Source organism: Mastomys coucha, unplaced genomic scaffold (genome assembly GCF_008632895.1).
Source record: "Mastomys coucha isolate ucsf_1 unplaced genomic scaffold, UCSF_Mcou_1 pScaffold20, whole genome shotgun sequence".
NCBI classification, from domain to species: Eukaryota; Metazoa; Chordata; class Mammalia; order Rodentia; family Muridae; genus Mastomys; species Mastomys coucha.
This window is the reverse complement of record NW_022196903.1, coordinates 142,148,184-142,169,481: the sequence shown is the minus strand read 5'-3', so window position 1 is coordinate 142,169,481 and position 21,298 is coordinate 142,148,184. Positions and strand designations below refer to the sequence as shown.

Genomic DNA, 21,298 nt, shown 5'->3' with positions numbered 1-21,298 from the left:
GGGGGGGGGGAGAGTGAGCACAGACTCACACAATGCAGAAGACTCATGTGTACACACTCACTGAATTAGAAAAGGTAAAGTTGCCTGCTTAACACTACTCAGAGGTCAGGAAGAGCTACTAGAACACAGACTTTAAGAGCATGAGGTTTCTGTTTTGGGGATACCTGGGCTGCTGCTGTTACCAAGCCATCCAGTTCCAGGGAAAGACCCCAAGCCCGCAGTAACTTTCCCTCTTGTTTCTCCCAAATCCAGAAGTTTAATGTTTGACCCTGAGTGGAATTCTCACCAGGAGAGAAAATGTATACACTGGGATAGACTGCTAAGTTTCTGACTGCACGAGTGAAATCCGTGACACCCCACAATTGCCACCTTCAGCTGCCACAGTGTACACTGGCTGATTCTATTATTTCTCTATAGAGAAGCTAGAGAAGAAAAGAGACTGTTGTCTCAGGCTCTGCTACACACCCAGGACACTCAGTATGCCCATTAGCCATTTCCCTCTGGACAAAACACTCACTGAGCAGCTGAGGCATCTCCTGAGGAGAGAAAGCATCAGGGCTTACCAGACCTGGGGTGGGATACACAGCAGGGAGGGGAGTGGGAAGAGCAGCTTTTGCTTGGCCAGTGTGTGCCTTGTTTCTTATTTCAAGTGTTTAGACCAGAGAAAAGAGAGAAAGGTTTTACATTTTGTACGGCTTGTTAGAGAAGTATCACAGGACAGGAAGCATTGAGAGCTATCAGGCTACCAAAAAATCTATAACCACCTCCATTTGTGAAAATAGAAGAGATGAAGGGGACTGATTCAAGTAAGAAATACTTAAAATTTCCACAAATTATTTCCATGTCTTTCCGAGAAAGTCTTTGTAGCTTATTGTGGATTTGGTTCCCCTAAATTACATGAGAATCCACACGTCTGCATATAAGACTCTGAAGGACCCTGTCCCCAGTTGGTTTTGATTGGTTAATAAAGTTGTCAGTGGCCAATGGCTAGCAGGGAAATAAAGACAGGCCTGGGCAAGGGATGGAGGAGGAGCAGAAAGGGAGTGAGCTACCATGCCAGGAAAGGAGTAGATGCCAGGCCTGAGAGATACCAGACAGAGAACACAGCCATGATGTAGGTGCTTGGGAACTTAGCCCTAGAGGGCTACAGGCCTGGGTCCGGGGGAGCCAAGATAGAATATAGATTTTAGTGAGTAATAACTCAGGAATGTCAGAGGGGAGAGTGTTAGCCATGTGGAGGTTTGGAAGTGACTCAGTCATTGAGCTGCTTAAGGCATATTAAAATACAAAGCTACGTGTGTCTCTTTCATTCAGGAACCCAGAACACCAGAGCAGGTAGTGAGGAAAGCGCCACAGCAACAGTAGCTACCTGTCAAATATAAAACAAATATTCTAATTGCAGCCACATAGCACAGAGCCCTCACACAGCATGCACAGTAGTCCAGGGCTACTCAGTGCGGTGCTCACATGTACACGATGGACTAGGCACATACTTGGTGGCAAAGGGCTCCCGTATGGGAAAAAGACCCAATCCTGTAAGAAATTCAGAGAAACAGGAATCTTTGTTAGTACATAACCAGCCCTAGCTAGTGTATAAGAGGGCCTGGCATTGACCATATCTTCCACAGCTTATATAGGGTGAGAATCTTACATAGAGTTTCATATAGAGGCAGTCTTTAGGTTCCCACCCAAATTAACTTTCTAAGCAAGTAAGTTAAATCCAAGACATAAAGGAGCTCAGTTATCCTAAGTAAACCACCTGCCCTCAAAGTAACTGACAACCAAGGTCACTTCTTCAAAATAGCCAGGCAAAGGTTCACTTTGATAATAGTGAGCAGCTGTAAGGAGTGAGCTTGCAAAAACTCAAGTGAATAGGTTCTAATTAAGTCTGAAGTAGAACTCTTTTTTTTATCTTTATCTAGGGAAAACTGGTGAGAAAGCTACATATCTTAAAGTTATGTTTGAGTAACAATTGAGTAGAGCCTTGGACTTTAATTTCTTTTCCTCTTCCATCACCTGCACGGTGGACCTGGGCATGCAAGACACGGAGAGACACACACCTCACTGGGAAGTTAGAACTAGACCTTAAGTAGACAATGGGCAAACAGGCAAATGTCCCAAGTCTCAAAAAAGGACAAGTTCTCAAGAGAAGACATTCTAAAGGCCAGAGGCACAGGAAGAAGTTGTCCATCATTACTGGTCAGCAGAGAAATGCAAGTCGGAATCACAAGATAGAACCTGAGTCCAGCAAAGAACAGTTATGTGAACGCTGTGGATGACAAGTGCTGGCAAGGATGTGGAGAAAGGGAGTCACTGTGGAAGACACTAAAGCAGAACGGATCATAGGATCAGCCAGTCTACCTGGGTTTATATCTGAAGGAAATGACGTCAGCATGACAAAGGGGTTTCTGCACTCTGGCTTTCTGTGCAGCAGCTCACAGCAGTCAGGAAATGGAAACAACCATTTACCCTGAGTGTACAAGGTGGGACCACACTGAAGGGGTAGTAAGCCCAAAAGGAATGAAATTCTCTCACTTGACACACTATAGGTGGGGCTAGATATCATTGAGTCAGTTGGGCATCAAAGGCTGCATGATCCCACTGTATGTGGAATCCAACAATAGTGAGAGTTTAAGGGAGGTCAGAAGCAACTAAGGAGACTGGGAGGGCTGGGTGGGGGTGAGGTGGTTGGTTTGTGGGTGCCATGTTGGAGTCAGATAGGAGCAAGAAGCTATGGGGTAAAACTGTACAGCTGGTGGCTTGCAGATAAGAGCCCCAGAGTATATCTCACAAATGACAGGAAGGGGGATTTGGAGAGCCCCAAAGATCACTTGAAGAGATAAATGTTTGACCAGCTTAAAGCAGCATGCAGGAGGAACATGTACATAACGTTATGTGAGAAACTTTAGTGATTTTTGTGTATTTGTTAAAAACTGAAATAATTAACACTGGAGAGTCAGCTCAGTGTGTGAAGAGCTTGTCTTGTGAATGGGAAAATCGGAGTTCAGATCCTTGGATTCAGTAAAAATCCAAGCACAGAGAGGTACACTTGTAAACTCAGGGCTGGAAGAGGGTAAACAGTGCTCCCTGGAGTTTGTAGCCACCAGTCAGACTGGATCAGCTAGCTCCAGGTTTAATGAGAGACCTTTTCTTTAAAAAAAAAAAAAAAAAGAAAGAAAAGTGAATATACCTGATGTCAACGCCCAGCCTTCACATGAGCATGTGCACACATGCACCAGCAGAGAGACATGCCACACACAGAAAAATGTGTTCGTGTAAACACCATACACACCCAGTTAAAGAATTATAATCAGTGATTTTTAGCACTTTAAATGAATGTATATTTTAGATCCATGGTAATCGTATTTTAGTTACCATCTTAAAAAATATTTATTATGTGTATGAGTATTCTGCCCATGTATGTATTATGTGCAACATGTGTGAGCCTTCAGAAGCCAGAGAGGGCATCATAATCAGATCTCCAGGAACTGGAGTTACAGACAGTTGTGAGCTGCCGTGAGTTTTGGGAATTGAGTCAGCTAGTGCTCTTAGCCACTGATCAACCTCTCTAGCCCTGTTGCCGTCCCAACAGTGGATGGTTAATAAACATCATACCTAGTTTCATTCCAAAGAGGAGCAAGGGCACCTGAGGGAAGGGAGAAGAAATCTCGAGGGACAAGTTAATGCCTCCAGAAAAATCTGATGCTGGATAAAGTGGCTGGACAGTGAAGACAAAATCTTAATTGAAATAGTCCCTGTTCTATGGTACACATGCATCTACTACCTCACACCTTTCAGAACACATTTTTGTCAGTGGGACTCTTGGGAAACAGCAGGGTCTGTTATGAGAAATGGGGAAGAAATAAGCAGAGAGAGAAAGAATCTCAAGGAAGCAGAATTCAGAGGGAGACAAGACACCTCCAGAATCCTTGAGAATGTGGAAACAAATTCTTCCCAGAATGTATGAAGTGGATCTGGCCCTTGTTGCATATTAGAGGATGACTATGTCCAAGCTTTGGTGCTTCAAGAAATTGAGGTATTATAAAATGTTACTGCCATAAAGGAGATGTGTTCAACTAGTGAAGCTTTCAGCTAGAAGACTGACTCCCCCAAGGAAGGCCCTCCCCCTTTTAAACACAGCTTCGAAGTTGCTACAATTTTGGAGAAACAATGTTGTTGTTCAGTTTCATTTTCACCTGACAAGAAAAGTTGCATTTACTTCATTTGCTCCCTTTGTATCCATACCACACAAACAGCGCTGGCTTCCCAGACAGGGCTCTCCTAAAATGCTAATGGGTGCTGGAAGCTCTGGCATGGTTTCCAGATTCATTTCAGAGAAATGGTAACTCCTGGAAAACTCACACTTCCTACTGGTTTGCTTTCTTGCCATAGCTCAGTAATAGTTTTCAGGTGGAGGAATTGTGGGAAAATACGAAGAGATACATAAGAGTACCCTTTCAGAAAGCAGACTGCTATGGCTGTGGCATTTCCTGTGCATCCCAGTGAACATAAGACGGTATTTTCTAACAGGCAATTGAGAGACTCCAGTCACTGTTTGCAGCATTGCTGTAACTTAAGACTCTTTGTTTCCCTTCTACCTGATCCTGTTGTCTGGGTTCACTGGAAACATCTTTCCCAGGTCTTACTGATTGTGACTTCCACACCCAGCCATTCATTTCAGAGGCAGTTATGGAAGGAAGCTCATTACACAGCAGGCACAGGATAGTGGGAGTGAGCTGAGGTGACTGATTACTGTGTAAGGTAGAAACAAAGGCTGCTGTGAGAAACACAACATTCAGAACAGCACTGGCAGCTGACTGTGTGCGCAAGTCGTTAGTGCTGCTACACCCACTCCAAGGGAACCATGTACTCAGCTAGTGCCGTGAAACATACAGATATGGGAAGAGTGGCTGACACACAAGACAACTCTTTGGGAGAGATGGCAAATAACTATAGTGCATGAACAAGGCTGTGAGGATGCTGTGAAGGGTGCGGGGTGTCATGGAGGAGTTCCCAAAGCAGAGGGCACCAGACTGTGTGTGGAGGGTTAAGAAGGTGGTAATGATTGTGATCACGGGTCACATGAAGAGATGAATCTCATTTGGAGGCTCTGTGATCTTGAAAAACATCAGGAAGTCAGTAACATGGGAGTGTGTGACATTTAGAAAGCTGGTTAAGTTATAGATGGTAGACAGAGTAGGTCAGAGAGGTAGAAAATGGAGACAGAATGGTAGAAAGAACAAGGCCATCTTGTGCCTTAGTGAAGGTATGGTATGGGAGCAGGGAAGGGAGGCCTCAGTGGTAGCCTAGAGGAGACTAACTCTCTGCCTGAGGCATGTCGATTCAAAGAAAAACAGGGGTCTGGAAATGACCCCATTGGTAAAAGCATATAGGAGACAGAGGTTGGTGGAACACTGAGTTTAAAGGTAGCTCTGTCTAGGTGGTGAGTTCCAGTTCAGTCAGGGATACACAGTAAGACCCTGTTTTACAAAGAATGAAAGACAGGAAGGAGGGAGGGAAAGAAGGAAGGACAAAGAAAAGAGGAAAAAAAGAAAAGAGTTAGCATTCCAAATCTTAACCCTGGGTTTTTTCATTCTGGAAATTCACACCTTGGCTTATTTTGTTTTTCCTTCATCAAAAGGATCAAAAAGAAAATTCCACAGGGCATGATGACTGGAGAGTGTGAATTAGTCTGCCATGGTCAAATAAACCGAAACGAGTTCATCAATGGTTTCTAAAGCTTACTCTTTATGGGGTGGGAAATTCTTTTAGAAACATCTTGAAGCTGGGGGAGGATTTGGTGGTTAAACTATGAGATATGCACACATGAAAACCAGTAACTATATCTCCACAAACCCATGTAAATGCTGGGTGGCTCTGGTGGCCAATCTGTAATTCAAGCCTTGAAAGGTAGATATAGGGATCCTCAGAGCGAGCTGGATAGCTAGGCCAACCACATCACCAAGAACTTCATATGACTGAGAGACCTTGCCTTAATGAATGAGGTAGATGATGGAGGATGGTTCCCAACACCAATCTCTGGTCTCCATGTACACATAAATGCACACACACATACATGTGCACACACGGGGAAGCACACACATGCACACATACACAGGTGCACACATATACACACCTTTACACACATATACACATGTACACACACATGCACACATGGGCAAACACATGCATACACATACACATGCACACACATGCACATGCACACACACGTGCACATATGGAGAAACACACACACGAACATAAAGGCACACACACACAGGAAAAAATAAAAAACAAGCACTGTGTTCCACCTACAAAGAAAGTCAAGTAGTGACTACAGACAGACCATCACTGACTATACAAGGAAGACAAAAAACGACAAACAAACAAAAACAAAACCCCTTCCATAGTTTCTGTGCGTTTTTTATCCCTGAGATAAATTATTTCTTTTGTGGTTTTCATTCTAGTACTGAATGTTAATAGAGACATCATCCCTGCAGGGAGATTAGTCATCAACAATTATTATACCAGATGAATCATTATAAAAATAATAATTTTATAGAAGGTTTTCCATAGCAAGTTTTCTGATATTATAATACTTGAAATGATAACTCATTTGAAATTTAAATCTTCAAAGTAAATGTAATTCTGAAAGTGTTGTTTTTCAGAAGATATTGCCCCAATATTTTAAGATTAAAAAGTCCTTTTATTTTGTTTGATTCATGGAGATAGGACAAATAAAATCAAAGGCAGATGTGGGACTATGAGACTATTTTGCTGAGAAGGTAAATGAGATTAATAAAAACAGTAATGTTTGGAAAAAAACCTATAGAAGTCTGCAACCCTGAGTTTAATTCCTGGACCCCTTGTAAAGGTGGAAACAGAGAATCAACTCTACAGAGTTGTGCTCTGCCACATGTGCATGACATATACAAAGATAAATAAATGAAATAAAAATGTTTTTAAATAGTTATTTTTGACTTTAGCAAGTTACACCAGTTGCGATGGTTAGTTTTTATTGTCTACTTGACACAACCTGAAGCCACCTGGGAAGAGGGAACCTCAGGTGATGCATTGTCTGGATCAGACTGAGAGATTGTTCTGGCTAATGACTGATGATTGGCACGGGGTGGCCCAGCCCAGTGTGGGCAGCACAATGCCTAGGTGGAGGGTTTGGGCTGCGTATAAAAGCTTAGCTGAGCAAGGGTCAGAGAGCAAGCCAATAAACAGTTTGTCCATGGTTTCTGCTTCATGTTGCTGCCCTGACTCACGTTCCTCAGTGATGGACTATGATGAGAAGTATAAACTGAATAAGCCCTTCCTCCCATTTGTTGCTTTCCGTCACAGTGTTTTATCACAGCCACATAAGCAACCCAGGACAACAATAAAATGTATGTGGGTCTGGGCTGTTATTCTGTTCTAGTCTTAAGTCCAGTGCAGGCCAGATTTTAATTACCATGGGAAGCCAAGTTCTTAAGACAACCCCCCCCCCCCTTGAGTGAGGCAGTGCTCACAACCTAGCCAAGGGAATGCTGTTAGGACACTTTTAGTTTAGAAAATGGGTTGATTGGTAGACAAAAACTGTCCAGAACAAATGAAAAGTTGTAACATTCCTAGAGACATGATGTTAGAGAAAAAGATGGCACAGAAAACTTGGAGGAAATGCTGTAAAATACAAGGAGTATTGGCTCTGTTGAGAAGAAAGTTACACAGAGGGACAGAGAAGACTGTTGACCTGTGGCCTCTGCACAGCTCCCTGCACTCCCTTTACCCTCTCTCCTCTCTCCAGACTCTTCCCTTTTTCTCTCACAGTTTAAACTGAAGAAGCTTTTCAGAGCCCATGTTACTAAACTAATGCAACCACAGAGGTTTTCACTACGGAAACCGGAGTGACATCTGATTTCTTAATGCAAGGCCACCCAGAGACTGTTCCACCTGAGGATTCATCCCATATACAGTTACCAAACCCAGACACTATTGTGGATGCCAAGAAGTGCATGCTGAAAGGAGCCTGATATAGCTGTCTCCTGAGAGGCCCTGTCAGAGCCTTACAAATGCAGAGTCAGATGTTCACAGCCAAACATTGGACTGAGCATGGTGTCCCCAATAGAGGAGTTAGAGAAAGGACTGAAGGAGTTAAAGAGGTTTACAACCCCATAGAAAGAACAACAATATCAACCAACCAGAACCCTCAGAGCTCCCAGGGACTAAGCCACCAATCAAGAAGTACACATGGCTCTAGCTGCATACGTAGCAGAGGATGGCCTTGTCATGCATCAATGGGAGGGGAGGTCCTTGGTCCAATGAAGGCTCGATAGATGCCCCAGTGTAGGGGAATCAAGGGTGGGGAGGTGGGAGTGGTAGGTGGGTGGAGGAACACCTTCATAGAAGCAGAGGGAGGGAGGATGTAATAGGGTGTTTCCTGGAGGGAGGAAAACTGGGAAAGGGATAAGATTTGAAATGTAAATAAAGAAAATATCCAATAAAAATAATAAAAAATAAGGAATAAAAGAAATAGCAAGGGTGGTTGTACTTACTGAGCTCTTACAATAGTGTAAGCAATGTCTCCCACACTGTGTCATTATTTTATCAGAGAATCCTTGCAGTAACTCCAAGAGATGGCAGAAGACGCTGCTTATCCCAGAGGGTTGAAAACCTTGTGTAATTCAGACATCAGGGGGAGTATGGCAAAGAGTGAGCACTTTCACCTGCATGCATGGTTAGTCAGTTTGGAAATGAGAGAAACTGAAATTACTTTTGGAATTGAAGTAAACTCTGGGTTGGAGATGAAGTACATTAAAATGACATTTGTTGAACAAAGCTGTGACCTGAGTGGTTGAGGGCCTGTCAGGGTTGATCCTGACTTCTGACACTGGACTTCCTTGGGATTCCCACATCAGCCTTTGTCCTGACACCTTCCTGGGTCACTACAAAGACCAGGGATCTTCATAGATTCTGATAACATCCCTCACCTGAGACAGTGTCTCACAAGAATCAGCACTGCTTAGAGTCCAGTGGCTCTCACCCAGGTTTCAAACATCAGTCACTCCACATTGCCAGTTCTTCTCTGCAGTTTAACCCCGGGACAGATCTCTTGAGATTACTGGTTACTGTAGGGTTTACCCAGTTACCACCATGGTGAGTACAGAACTCAAGCATGTCCTACAGAGAGGTGGGATGGCATATTTCCACCCAATTTCCCCATACCCTCGAGAGTAAGACCAATCAGCCTTCTGAGTACTTTGATTGTCACTAATTAATAAGAAAACCAAAAACCCAAAAATTTCCACTGTCAGATAAAAGCTGGAATATATAATCTATGCTTTGGGTATGAAAACTAATTTCTGACCTTAATTGATTTTTCTATGCAAATTTAATAAAATGATCAAATGAAATGTAATATTCTTCCCTGGAGCTCTTAAGATCTCTTCTTTAATCTGTGTTTAAATCCTGCACGAAACTCCTCAGACTCTAAATGTACCCCAGATGTGCCAGAAGGAAGCCTTAGTGTAGTACACATTCTCATGGCAGAACTGAATTTCAGATACTAGAGACAACAGCCTTCTTCTCCCCTGGGAGCCCCTCCCCGTCAGCCTGTCATACAGGCCTAGCGAACTTTTCCAATTTTGTTTTAATTTAAATGCTTAACCTTTAGCAATTAATTGGCTCAGACTTCACAGCACAAAGTAAACCAAGTGCTCATTTTCAACCAGTAGAGAACATTGTGGAAGTCTTACACAGGAAATTAGCCATTTTTTTTTTTTAAACAAAACAGAACAAACCAGGTCTGGTGAGCTATGGTGGAGAGCAGTGAAATGTGGAATGAGAGAAAGATACCAGTATGCACCCCCAGACCCAGCTTGTCCCGACTACAACTTTGCCTGTAGCAACCTCTGAGCCTCTGCATGCTGCTTAGGTCTCTCTTACCTGTTTATCTTTTCCCCTTTCTGGCTTGTGTTTCTCTGAGACCAGAAGGTGTGGATAAGGCTACAGCAGGATTGAAATCACCTCCAAAGAGTCTCTCACAGCATTCCAGGAGCAGCAGCTTCACCACAAGGCTCCAGAAGAACGGCTCATTGCACCATTATATCCCCCGCCTGTGTTCTGTATCTCCCCCAGCTGAGCTTGGAAGGCTCTGTGGGCTGGGCTTGCCATGGACACCTGCAATCCTCTCTGTATTGTGACACACAGACAATGCCTTCTGGTCCTAGAGTGTTGCCATTGCAGCCCTCAGCTTTGAGAAACACAGCCTTCATATCTTTTTAGAGATCAGGAACAGAATATGCAGTCATCTTGTGAATTTAATCAACCAGTCATTCAGCTAATTAAAGGAAGGACTGATAACCAGCCCTCTATCACCACACACCACACTGGACTTTGTAGACAAGGAGTTCAAAATGTGCCAAAATATATAGACATCCACATTTGCAAACCGCTTCACTTTGCCTTGCTTTCCCGGCTCCATGTCCTGTGTGTTTACTGGGAAAAAGGATGAGTTTCACAGACTTACACCAGCACAACACCTGAGAGCCCTTCAACCACTCGGGTCCTGGTGTGCTGTGATTGAGTAATTTTGAACAGGCTTTGTAATAGCTGTGTGCTTCAGCCTTCTGTAGTCCCTCTATGTGAATACTCAGGAAAGATTAAAGGGGTCGATTTCTAGAAATGAATTGGGACAGGAGGCAACAAATGATTAGTACAGTATCAATATTTAAGTGTGTTTGCCACCCACTGAAATTAAGACTTCCTAAATTTCTTTTGGATGTTTATGTGTGCGATTCTATTAAAAGATTTCATTCAGAGGAGCTCAGCAGGTGACAGTCCTCTGTAATAGCATACAAAGAGGAAGTTTATATTCCAGAACTTTCTGTCTGTCTGTCTATCTATCTATCTATCTATCGATCGATCTAATTCAATTAATTAATTTATTTGATACAGGGTGTCTCCATAGGCCTTAGCTGGCCTAGAGCTCACTATGCAGATTAGCCTGGACTTGAACTCTCAGAGACCTAACCTTACTTCTTGTCTCCTGGTTATTGCAGAGTTTAAAAAAACGAGTGCAATACCTCTTACATTCTTTGCGTGAGTGTGTGCATGCAGGTGCACCTGTGTTTGCAGGAGTATGCACAAGCACGTGGAGGCCAGAGGTAAACCTTGGCTGTTATTTCTTAGGGACTTTTCACCTCATTTTTTCGAGATAATTTCTCTTGGTAGCCTGGAACTCACTGTTTAGGCTGGGCTGGCTGGCCAGTAAGCTTCAGAGTTCTCTTGTCTCTGCTTCTCAAGGGCTGGAATCACAGTACAGGTATCTTGTCCCACTGTGTTTTATGGGTTCTGGGGATCAAACTCAGGTTCTGGTGCTTTATACAGCTAAAGCTTTATCATTACTGTGGTTCCAGTCCCATATCCAGCATTCTTAAGTGAACCTCAGGAGTGGGTGAATCTTCAAAGACTCTGTCCTTGACCAAACTTCTATCAGGGTCCACTGAACCTAATCTTAGCAACAAATGTTGCTAGGCTACTCTTGACATCTAAAAACAATTTATTTCCCACATCATCTTTTTTGATATCCCAAACAGCTTCCTCTTACCAGCGGCCCATCTTCTGCTCCCTACTGTCTCCAAATACCTGCTTGTCTTTATTTGTATTTGAACTTGGATTAACTCTCACCTATCGTAATAAAGTTTTGAAAAGGCGTTAGAATAATTCTTCCTTAGTAATCAAAAAGTCAAAATGTCAGTGTGCCTAAAATAAAATTGATTCTCTACACAGGGGAATGGGAAAAATTTTAAGGTTAGGGGAGTTTATGATGCTCAGGCAGATCTTCTAAGGAGGGTGATGGAGTGAAGAGCAGCAGAGAACAAGGCCGGCACAGGAACGAAAAATGTCTGGGGGATCTGTCTACAACTGTATTTCTCATAGACAATAAAGGGGTTGGAGACAGAGGAGCTTAGGGTCAACCTTGGGTATATAGCAAGCTCAAGAACAGCCTGGGTTGCATGAAGGCTTGTCTCAAAAAAAAAAAAAAAAAAAAAAAAAAAAAAAAAAAAAAAAAAAAAAAAAAAAGAACGTTTTATGATGAACTCAGTTGAATGAAAATTGGGGGCAATTGTTATGAGTGGTGTCTCTCCATCCTCTACCTCTCCCCAACCTTTCAACACCAAGCCTAGAGTAGGGAAGGACTGACTGTGAATTGGAAATCCATCCCCTTAAACGGTTGTTTTTTTTAAATTGAGAGGAAAGCAACTACATAAGGGAGTTGAGTTACATTTCAGCTCATCTTGAAATATATAAGTGGAGAAGGACTTGTAAGGAATAATGACATGTGTGTTTTTCCATTTGAAAACAATCCTTTTGTGTCCAAGATACTTTGTTCAGATTCCTAAGATCATAGAAGATGAGAGAGGAGTGAGTTGGGGGGCAGGTTTTCTTTTCGTTCATTTAGTATTTCAGTTGTTAGGACATTGCTTTCCCAGAAGTGCCTGTAACTGGTAAAATGTCCTGGATGTGAAGCTCAGAATGTGGAGTCCTTCACATTGATGTCAAGTCACCTGTTAACATCAGTAGAGGCACAGAGCAAAGCCCTTGGAGGAAGGAAGAGCTCCATTCTGTCACAGCGACCGAACATCCTCTGTGCACAAAGACACTTACCCTAGTCTTGGCTGTGTAGCAAGTTCACAGCAAGTTCACTTGCTAAACTTTAGTGTATGGAAAGACACAAGCCTGGCCAGCTGCTGTGTTTGCTGCTCTCAATCTGTGTCTGACACCCACCACCAAGGGCAAAGCATGGTGTTAGTCTCAGCTGCGTTTGGAATTAGGTCTGTGTAGGACTCAGGGATTATTATCATCTCTGATTACCCTACTCCCTGTTACACTCCCTCATCTTGTGTGTGCATGTGTGTGTGTGTGCGCGTGCGTGTGTATGCCTGTATCCAGGCAGGAATATGTGGAAACCAGAGGTGGAATTTGTGTGTCATCTTAGATTTCTCTCTCTGTTTTTGAGACAGAGTCTCTCACAGAAATTGGAGTTCAACAATGAGCCAGGTTAGCTTGCCAGAGAGCTTCTAGGAGTGTCTTGTCTCCTCAGCACTCAGATTAAAGGCACATCCTTCCAAGAGCAAGATTTTACATATATGCTGAAGATCTAAACTTAGGTCTTTATGCTTGTGCAGTGAGGAGCACTTTTCCTGCTGGGCTGTTTCCCCAGACCTTCACTTGAACATTTTTTTTTTCCTTCACAGTACATAAGCCCCAAGAGAAAAAAAGGATGCTCCTAAATTTTTTATTTGATTTTTCAACTTCTGAAAGGAAAATATTTTTGTGTCTGAACTGTAAGAAATACTAAAGTCTTTAATAATAATAATAATAATAATAATAATAATAATAATAATAAATAACCAAAGGAAGTCATAACTTTCGTCTGCTGTGTCTGAGAACGCAGGAGCTGATCTATGGGCAGCTTCATGTTCAGTGATGCAACCAGCTCAACTGTAGCTCCTAAAGGGGCAAATTGCCATGGGTTTTAATTGTTCCTCTTCTTTTCCTTTCTCATCTGTTTAGAGTTGCCACACCACTGGGAAAGCAATTGCCACATCCAGTGGTTTGAGTGAGCTGGTCTATAGTGCTGTTCAGGTCCTGAGGTGTAGTGTTAACTGCCACCCCGTTCTCATGGAGCACGGCTTCTGCTGGGGCTGTCCACTTTCCACAACAGCAGCGTTTGTATGTAGAAGCATGAAGGAGATGCATGCCCCTACCACAGATACCTTCGATAATCTATTCCTCAGAGTTTAGAGGGTTCAATGGTTTCATTTCATTTAAAACCAGGGAGCTTTTAAAGTAGTATTTTATTTTATTTATTTTTTATTTACTTTTTATTTTTCCTTTCTTGTTTCAAATTTTTATTACAAAATTGTGGGTTCAGGTTGAGGCAGAAGCTGAGCAGACTTCATCATCAAATGCAGAGAGCTCCTCTCAGAAAATATTAAGCTGTTAAGCCGTGTTCAAGCTAAAGGACATTTAGAGTAAAGCCCCCCTTTTCTTTAAAAGCCCAACCAAATTTCTTTACCAATTTAGATATTTCTTTTTCCATACATTGAAGTTCCTGATACCTTCTTACCTTTTTGAACTCCATATTGAGTGACTACAAAGTAGGATTCGGTGATTATTCATAAAATCAATTCATAGTTTACATGAGGGTTGGTATATCTGTTACAAATATTGACTAGTTGAACTTTTATTCTATAAATTTCTGTGGAGGTTGTGACTTTTGTAAACAAGGAATAAAGAATAGAAAATCTAACCATGTATGTGTCTGCCCTCTCTTTCCTCTCCTTTCATGCTGTATGTAGCTGCTTGCTCATGTCTTAGATATCTTGGCAAACCACCCTCCAATGTGAATATAAAGGCGGGGTATAACCCATTTCTATACATTTTCATCTTCAGTGCAGGAATATCATGTTAGACATTGTGATAATCTGTCTTTTATAATTTGACATAAAGCAGTATTTTAAAGACACTGTTGCACCGTCTCACTATTTCCAACGTTTCTAAGGAGTATTCACTCATTATTTCTCCTGTGGTTTTCCTGAATATAATTTTTTTATCTTTAAACTTCTTTTTAAAAAGATTTCTCTCTTTTTATTTATTTTCTAGTTTGTTTTTTTTTCTTTGTTTTTGCCGCGGTTGGCTTTGCCTGAGATGTTTTAGCAGGTGAAATGACATTTTAAAAATTGCTTTGTCACCTTCGCGGTGGCGTTTCCTCAAATGCTTCCTCTTCCCTGGTCTTTTTCGTGCTCCCCGCCCTTCCACCCCAAGACTTCAAGTTAGGAAGGTACAACAGTTTGATATCTCTGCGTTTGCTCTTTGAGTCTCATGCCATTTTGTATTTTATGTTGGCAAAGCTTATCTTTGGCTTCACACACCCTTTCTTCCTCTGCTTAGTGCGCACCATTTCCTCCTCTAGGTGGCGCACTTTTAAGTCCACCTTCGTTTTGGAAACAGTTTATGGAGCTCATTCTCCTCTCTCTTCTTCTAATTTTTAGTTTTCTTTCTCCGAGTTCTGCACTTTAAGCCATGTTTTGTTTCTCTTCTTTTCATTTCTTTAGCACACTTCCAATGTTTATTTTAAAGAGCCTGCCTATGAATTTTGTCATCGTAGTCTTTTATGAGCTATTTCTGCTGAGTCGTTAAAAACTAATTTTGGTCACTGGTGAGATGGCTCAGGAGGTAAGGGTGCCTGTTGCCAAGCCTCATGATCTGAGTCAACCCTAAGAACTCCTTCCACAAGTTGCTTTCTGACCTTTATACATGCACTATAGCATAAGTGCCCCCCCGACAGAAAAATAAATGTAATTTAAAAAACTTAAAACTATTGAATCAAAATGCAAACAAACTCCCCCAAACCTACTAGAACCTGGATGCCATGGAGAATTTATAGGGCTGCCTGACACTATGCATGTATGTATGTGCCTGTGTGCATGTGTGTGCTTGCACTTATGTGTGTATATGTGGGTTTGAATGTATGTGCATATGTGTATGTGGATGTATGGGTGTATGTGTGTGTGTTTGTATGTATGTATAGGCGCATATGTGTGTGTGCATCTATATATGTATATGCATGTGTATATATGTGTACATTTATATGTGTGCATGTGTATGTATGTGTGTGCATGTGTGTGTGTGTACATTTGCATGCATATGTGCATGTGTGCACATGCGTGTGTATGTTTGTGTGGTGTTGTGTGTATTGGAACATTGTACTTAAAAGAACCATAAGACCATGCCTGAGTAGATGTGTTTCTGCCAAAGATGGCAGGGTACTTTTTCTCTGTTAGACAGCTAGCAAGAGGTTATTCACATCAACTCAGTTAGGATTTCTGTTGTTTTCATATTTTAGAGACAGGGTCTCAGCTGTAAGTCAGATTGGCTTTGAATAAACTGTGTAGCTCAGGCTGACACTGACACTCATTGCAATCCTCTTGTTCTCTATAAGCTCTTGGGATTTCATTTCTGGGCACCCATACCTGGTCACAAACTGTGTAGTTCAGGCTAACACTGACCTCATTGCAATCCTCTTGTTCTCTATAAGCTCTTGGGATTTCAGGTCTGGACACCCATACCTGGTCACAAACTGTGTAGCTCAGGCTAACACTGACCTCATTGCGATCCTCTTGTTCTCTATAAGCTCTTGGGATTTCATGTCTGGGCACCCATACCTGGTCACAAACTGTGTAGCTCAGGCTAACACTGACCTCATTGCGATCCTCTTGTTCTCTATAAGCTCTTGGGATTTCAGGTCTGGGCACCCATACCTGGTCACAAACTGTGTAGCTCAGGATAACACTGACCTCATTGCAATCCTCTTGTTCTCTATAAGCTCTTGGGATTTCAGGTCTGGGCACCCATACCTGGTTACAAACTGTGTAGCTCAGGCTAACACTGACCTCATTGCGATCCTCTTGTTCTCTATAAGCTCTTGGGATTTCAGGTCTGGGCACCCATACCTGGTTACAAATAAAGAACTGAGCTGCATTGAAGCTGGGTTGATGCTTCAGCAAGTTTAACTGCTATCTGCCTTGAGTACCTTTAGGAGTAAATCTGTCCCATATGTGTCATCAGCTCCTCCCTCTGGCGTGACTTTGGGCTTTAGGCATCTCCGGTCAATGGGCACCCACCTGTACCTGCCTAGCCATACCCTCTGCAGCACACCTGCAGCTTCCTCTGCACCTATTAGTGTGTCCATTCTCATCTCTGGATTACTCTCATCTACTGGTCTGTAAAAAATGTTTTTAAGTGTCTACACCCCCACCAATCATGTTTAGCCAGAATGTTACAGTCCCTTCCACTTTAACATATGACAGATAGAGGTCAGCTTTGCTAACTGTCCTTATCTGTTCTGCCTGCAAGGCGCTGGAACTACCAAGAGTCATTTACATTGTGCAGTAGCTTGCTCCATGGTGCCTTGGCAGGGCTAGTGTTCCTTTGGGATCACACTAGGAGAACACTGGCCCTCCATGCCTCTGTGTTTTAAGAACTAAAATGCCAGGGATTAGTTTGAAATGCAGTGCATTGTGAGACCTTAGGATATGAAACTTCTGATAAGCACTAGTTCTAAGTCTCCTGTCTTGCCTTTTCCTATCGGATGGATGTGGTTGTGATGCAGTGGGGATGGGGGGCAAGTACAGGGGTATAGTTAGCAGGCATTTAAAAACATCCTGTCATAAATATGTGCTGTCATGGAAATTTGTTCCAGTATTTCCCTTTTTGAGTCTTGGGTGCACTGCTATACACAGTGGAAGGCTGCAAAAGCATCAGGGCCCTTTTGTGGACACAATGAACTGTGCCCCATTAAAGCCCTAATGGGTGATGGCCTGCAGGGAAAGAAAAACCTAAAAACCCAACAATTCTGTTGGGTTACTCGAGGACATCTAGTAGATACGGCAGTGTCTGAGTAAGATTGCTGATGGAAAGTGCTCCTCAAGGCCCCCATGGAGTGAGTACTCAGGAAGTGGACACCATCAGAGGAGAGGTACTTTCAAGTTGACACCATTAGGCATCTCCTAACACTTGGACAGTGGAACATTGTCACAATCTTGTTTGCTGGCTTTGGAGACTACTTCAGACTGCAGTAATAAAGGACAGAGAACTTAGCTGGGAGAAGTCCTTGAGCATGCAGTATCAATTGTCCAGGAGACAGCTGAGGGGTAAACACTGACAGATGGTGTTCAGAAAGAATGAGCAGGGTTAGGAGTAACCATCAAATGTTGTCCTTGATTTAAGGAAAGAAACCTCAAAGCAATTTAAGGAAAGAAACTTTTAAACTCCTTTAAAAATTTGATAACTGGGCATGGTGGGATATCTCCTTAATCCCAGCACTCAGGAAGCAGAGGCAGGCAGATCCCTGTAAGTTCAAAGCCAGTATAGTCTACAGAGTGAGTTCCAGGACAGTCAATGCCACAGAGAAACCCTGTCTCAACAACAAAAATTAATATTAATTGATACATCCTACATCTGTGCTATGTAATAACTTCCTGTCTTCTAAATTTTTATAGTAATTCTGTTTGTAAGCCACAAGTACAGTATGACTCTTTGGTGAGCTCAGAATCCAAATAGGACTTTAGGTTTAGATATTAAAATCTTAAGTTATTACCACAGAGAAATTTTATGAAGCCATTACAGAAGATCTCAAAATGAAACTGCATGCCACCAAGTTGCTTTTATTAGTACCTAATTAACTCTTTCCAAACCCAATATTTTGTTTTTCAGCAGATATATTTCTTATTTGATTGATAAACAGGTTTTTCTGTGGTCCTTTGCTAAGTAAGAATCATCATAGTAAAACATTTAGACAGCATTTTATGTATTCATGTCTTTCCTATTTAAATCTTTCCAAAAACTTCATTCCAATATAAGGCTCTATGCAGGTAAGCTCTTATCCATATTTATTTCTCCTTTGCATTGATAGCCGAGACCCTCTGGAACATGCGGAGTTCATTTCCACTCAGGAACTCTGAATTTGCTTTTCTCTGATTAGAATATTCTTGCACGAGACCTTAGCAGGTTTATTATTTATATATTTGAATCTCAGCACAGATGTCAGCTTCCCCACTATCTCCTATGATGTCACTAATGTTGATATTTTCATTGGCTTATTTGCCAGATCAACTGTCCCCTAACACTGTGATGTCTATGACAATAGAATACCAGCCACTTTTTTTTTTGGTGGTCCATTTCCCCAGCAATTGAGACACTTCCTGGAATATACTAGAGATTAAAAATGAATTAGTGATTTCTCTTTCTCCACATATAGTATATAATAGGTTCTAGTTAATCATGGTAAAGACATCTAAAGTCTGGCTTGAGGAGTTAAAAGAGTAATTAGGAAGTGGACTGTTGCATTAGGTGTATTATCAATCCAAGCCACTTGATGTATCCTTATAGACTGTTTTAATAGACTTCTGCCATGAACTGCCATGAATTGGCTATCCTGGACATATTTAAAACGAACTGAGTGAAGTCAGTTGAATGGTTTAGTTCAACATATGCAAGTTGGAGATAGTTTAGTGTCACATAGAACAGGCTGGGTAGAAGACAGTGGAGGGGAGGGTGAGGGAGAACATCTCATGGGCAGAGTAGTTTACCATTGTTGTCTGTATCTGGGGTGTGTCTCACCTCTGTTCACATCTGCCCTAACTTGTGTTCTTTTTAATGTTCAACAACCTTTGTAGTTTCTAAAATTGAATGGTTTCCATTTACCTGTAGAAATGCTATTCCAATAACAACTATCATGAGACTTCTTGTTTATAGCTATGGGGATTCAGAGGCTGAGGGATGTAGCCTTTGTTAGAGGTTAAGAGGACATCAATTGCTTCTGAGTAAGGGAGCCATGGATCAAATATGTTCTGAGGGGAATTTGATGGAATATGCATGACACATGGAATGGGCGGCACTCAGGAGGATCAATTAGTACATTATTGTTATTGTTAGGCAGGAAAGAATGAATAGCCATATGTCACTCACTGAGTGAGATGAACAAAGGGTGAATAAAAGTGACAGCATAAAGCAAAAGTGACAATTGTTCATTATATGTACTGTGTGCCAGCCACTCTGCTATCTTACGTGTGGCTGTTTTGAGCCATAGTAGGTCTCTGACGTTAAGAAAAAAAATGCTGGAGGCATTCAGCTATTGAAAGCAGGATGGGACTTAAACTCAAGTTTGACTCCTGTAGAGCCAACACCTTTACCATGAGGCAATTCCAGCTGTCATGCTTGAGAAGGAAAGCATAATTGGCAAGCACTGGCAACACAGTGTTATGGGAGAAAGATTCTGTGTAGACATTGTGCCTTTGGTGTCATAAGGGATACAGGTAGAGAAGTGTAGAAGGCAGAAATCAGTTTGGGGATCTGGAATGAATTAGGGCTTGGTGCAGATTTGGGGGTTCACCTGTGTATGAGTGATCTGTCACATGACAGTGTATGTGGACAGTAGAGAAGTGGGTAGGGCATGATATTCTAAGGAACGCTGAGTTTAGAAGATGACATATGTCATTACCAAGGCTAGAGAATCAAAGAGAGACAACAGAGGGAGGCCATTGTCATGTTGTGAAGCCGTCAAGGAGAGATGATGATTAAGGTTTCAGGGAACAGGTACGACAGCAAGAATATATTGGGAACAGGGCACTAGATTTAGAATGTTTTTTCTGAGCAAATACATTTCTTTTAGTTTTAAGGTAGATGTAGAAGCCATAGATTTTAGGCATTTGCTTCCTGTTTCAAGATCAAATCCACAGGCTGCCATTCATAGTAGCTTCATGAAAATATGTGTGTTCTAAATACCCAGAGTAAAATATTTCTGAACATTCATGTATTAGGATGATCTTTTCTTAAAGGATCCTCAAAAATATCAGTAAGGCAAAAAAAAAAAAAAAAAAGTTATGTCAACCACAGATTTGTAAAATAAGTTTTCACTCAGACCAAGTAGAAATGGCTCTTCATGTTTTCCATGAGAGCCAGGGGCATCTTCCCCACAAACAGCAAGCAGGTTTGGGAAGAGTATATAGCTTTGAGGGCACATTTATATCCCACTCCGGGTACCTTTCTCACAAGTATTCTACTTTTAGGGCTTCTTCCAATTTTACTCAGGCTTATACTATTTTTCCATTTTCTGGGGCATGAAGATTCATCTCAGGTGCCTTAGAATTCTATTTCCCTTAAATTCTTATCTTTGTTCATCATGGCCTTGTTTATGAGAAGGGGAAAGACTGGAACAAAACTCATAACAGGAAACTAAAGCAATTAGTTTGGCCATGAAGTGAAATGTTACAAGTCTATTAAAAACAGCTGTATTGTAATTAACAATCTTTAAAAATGTTGATATTATAAGTGGAAAAATATGTACAGCCTGTATTCTGGTTTAACAAGAGTAGAGAAGAATATTTAAAGTTGGGTTTCCTGCAAAATACCATATGGTCACAAGCCCCATGTTAAACAATTTTAGGACACGGTGTCTCATATTATGCCACAATATATAATACAGTCATCAACCCATGTGTTATAGTAAATAGCCACCAAATGGCTCTGCATGTTTTAAAGACATTTCTATGGCTTTAAGTGATTTATAGATTATGTAGTGTCCCAACAAATACTTCTGATTTTTGTTTTAGAAGGTTTAAAAACATAATCATATTAGCATCTTTCAGAAAAGTTTAGTATGTATCTAACAAAAACCAGAGGGAAGGCCTTTAATCAGGGTCCATTATCACTCAGGAGCTGAGTAGGGAGTTCATTCATGTGGTCTGAT

At 41.7% G+C, this 21,298-nt stretch overlaps 1 protein-coding gene across 3 annotated transcripts in view; it reads right to left on the bottom strand.

The window, feature by feature from the left end:
• Far2 (fatty acyl-CoA reductase 2) overlaps positions 1–21,298 on the bottom strand; it is a 104,751-nt gene that overhangs the window by 39,351 nt on the left and 44,102 nt on the right. The window contains exons 1-2 of one of the 3 annotated variants that reach the window (XM_031383947.1): positions 9,928–10,281; positions 8,538–8,708 (exon numbers count right to left, since the gene is read on the bottom strand). The exons of 1 other annotated variant lie outside the window; for it this stretch is intronic. The gene's annotated coding sequence lies outside the window, so the exon portion shown is untranslated. Of the gene's footprint in view, positions 1–8,537; positions 8,709–9,927; positions 10,282–21,298 lie in introns of those variants that run through there. One more of the 3 variants, XM_031383946.1, reaches the window with a different exon arrangement.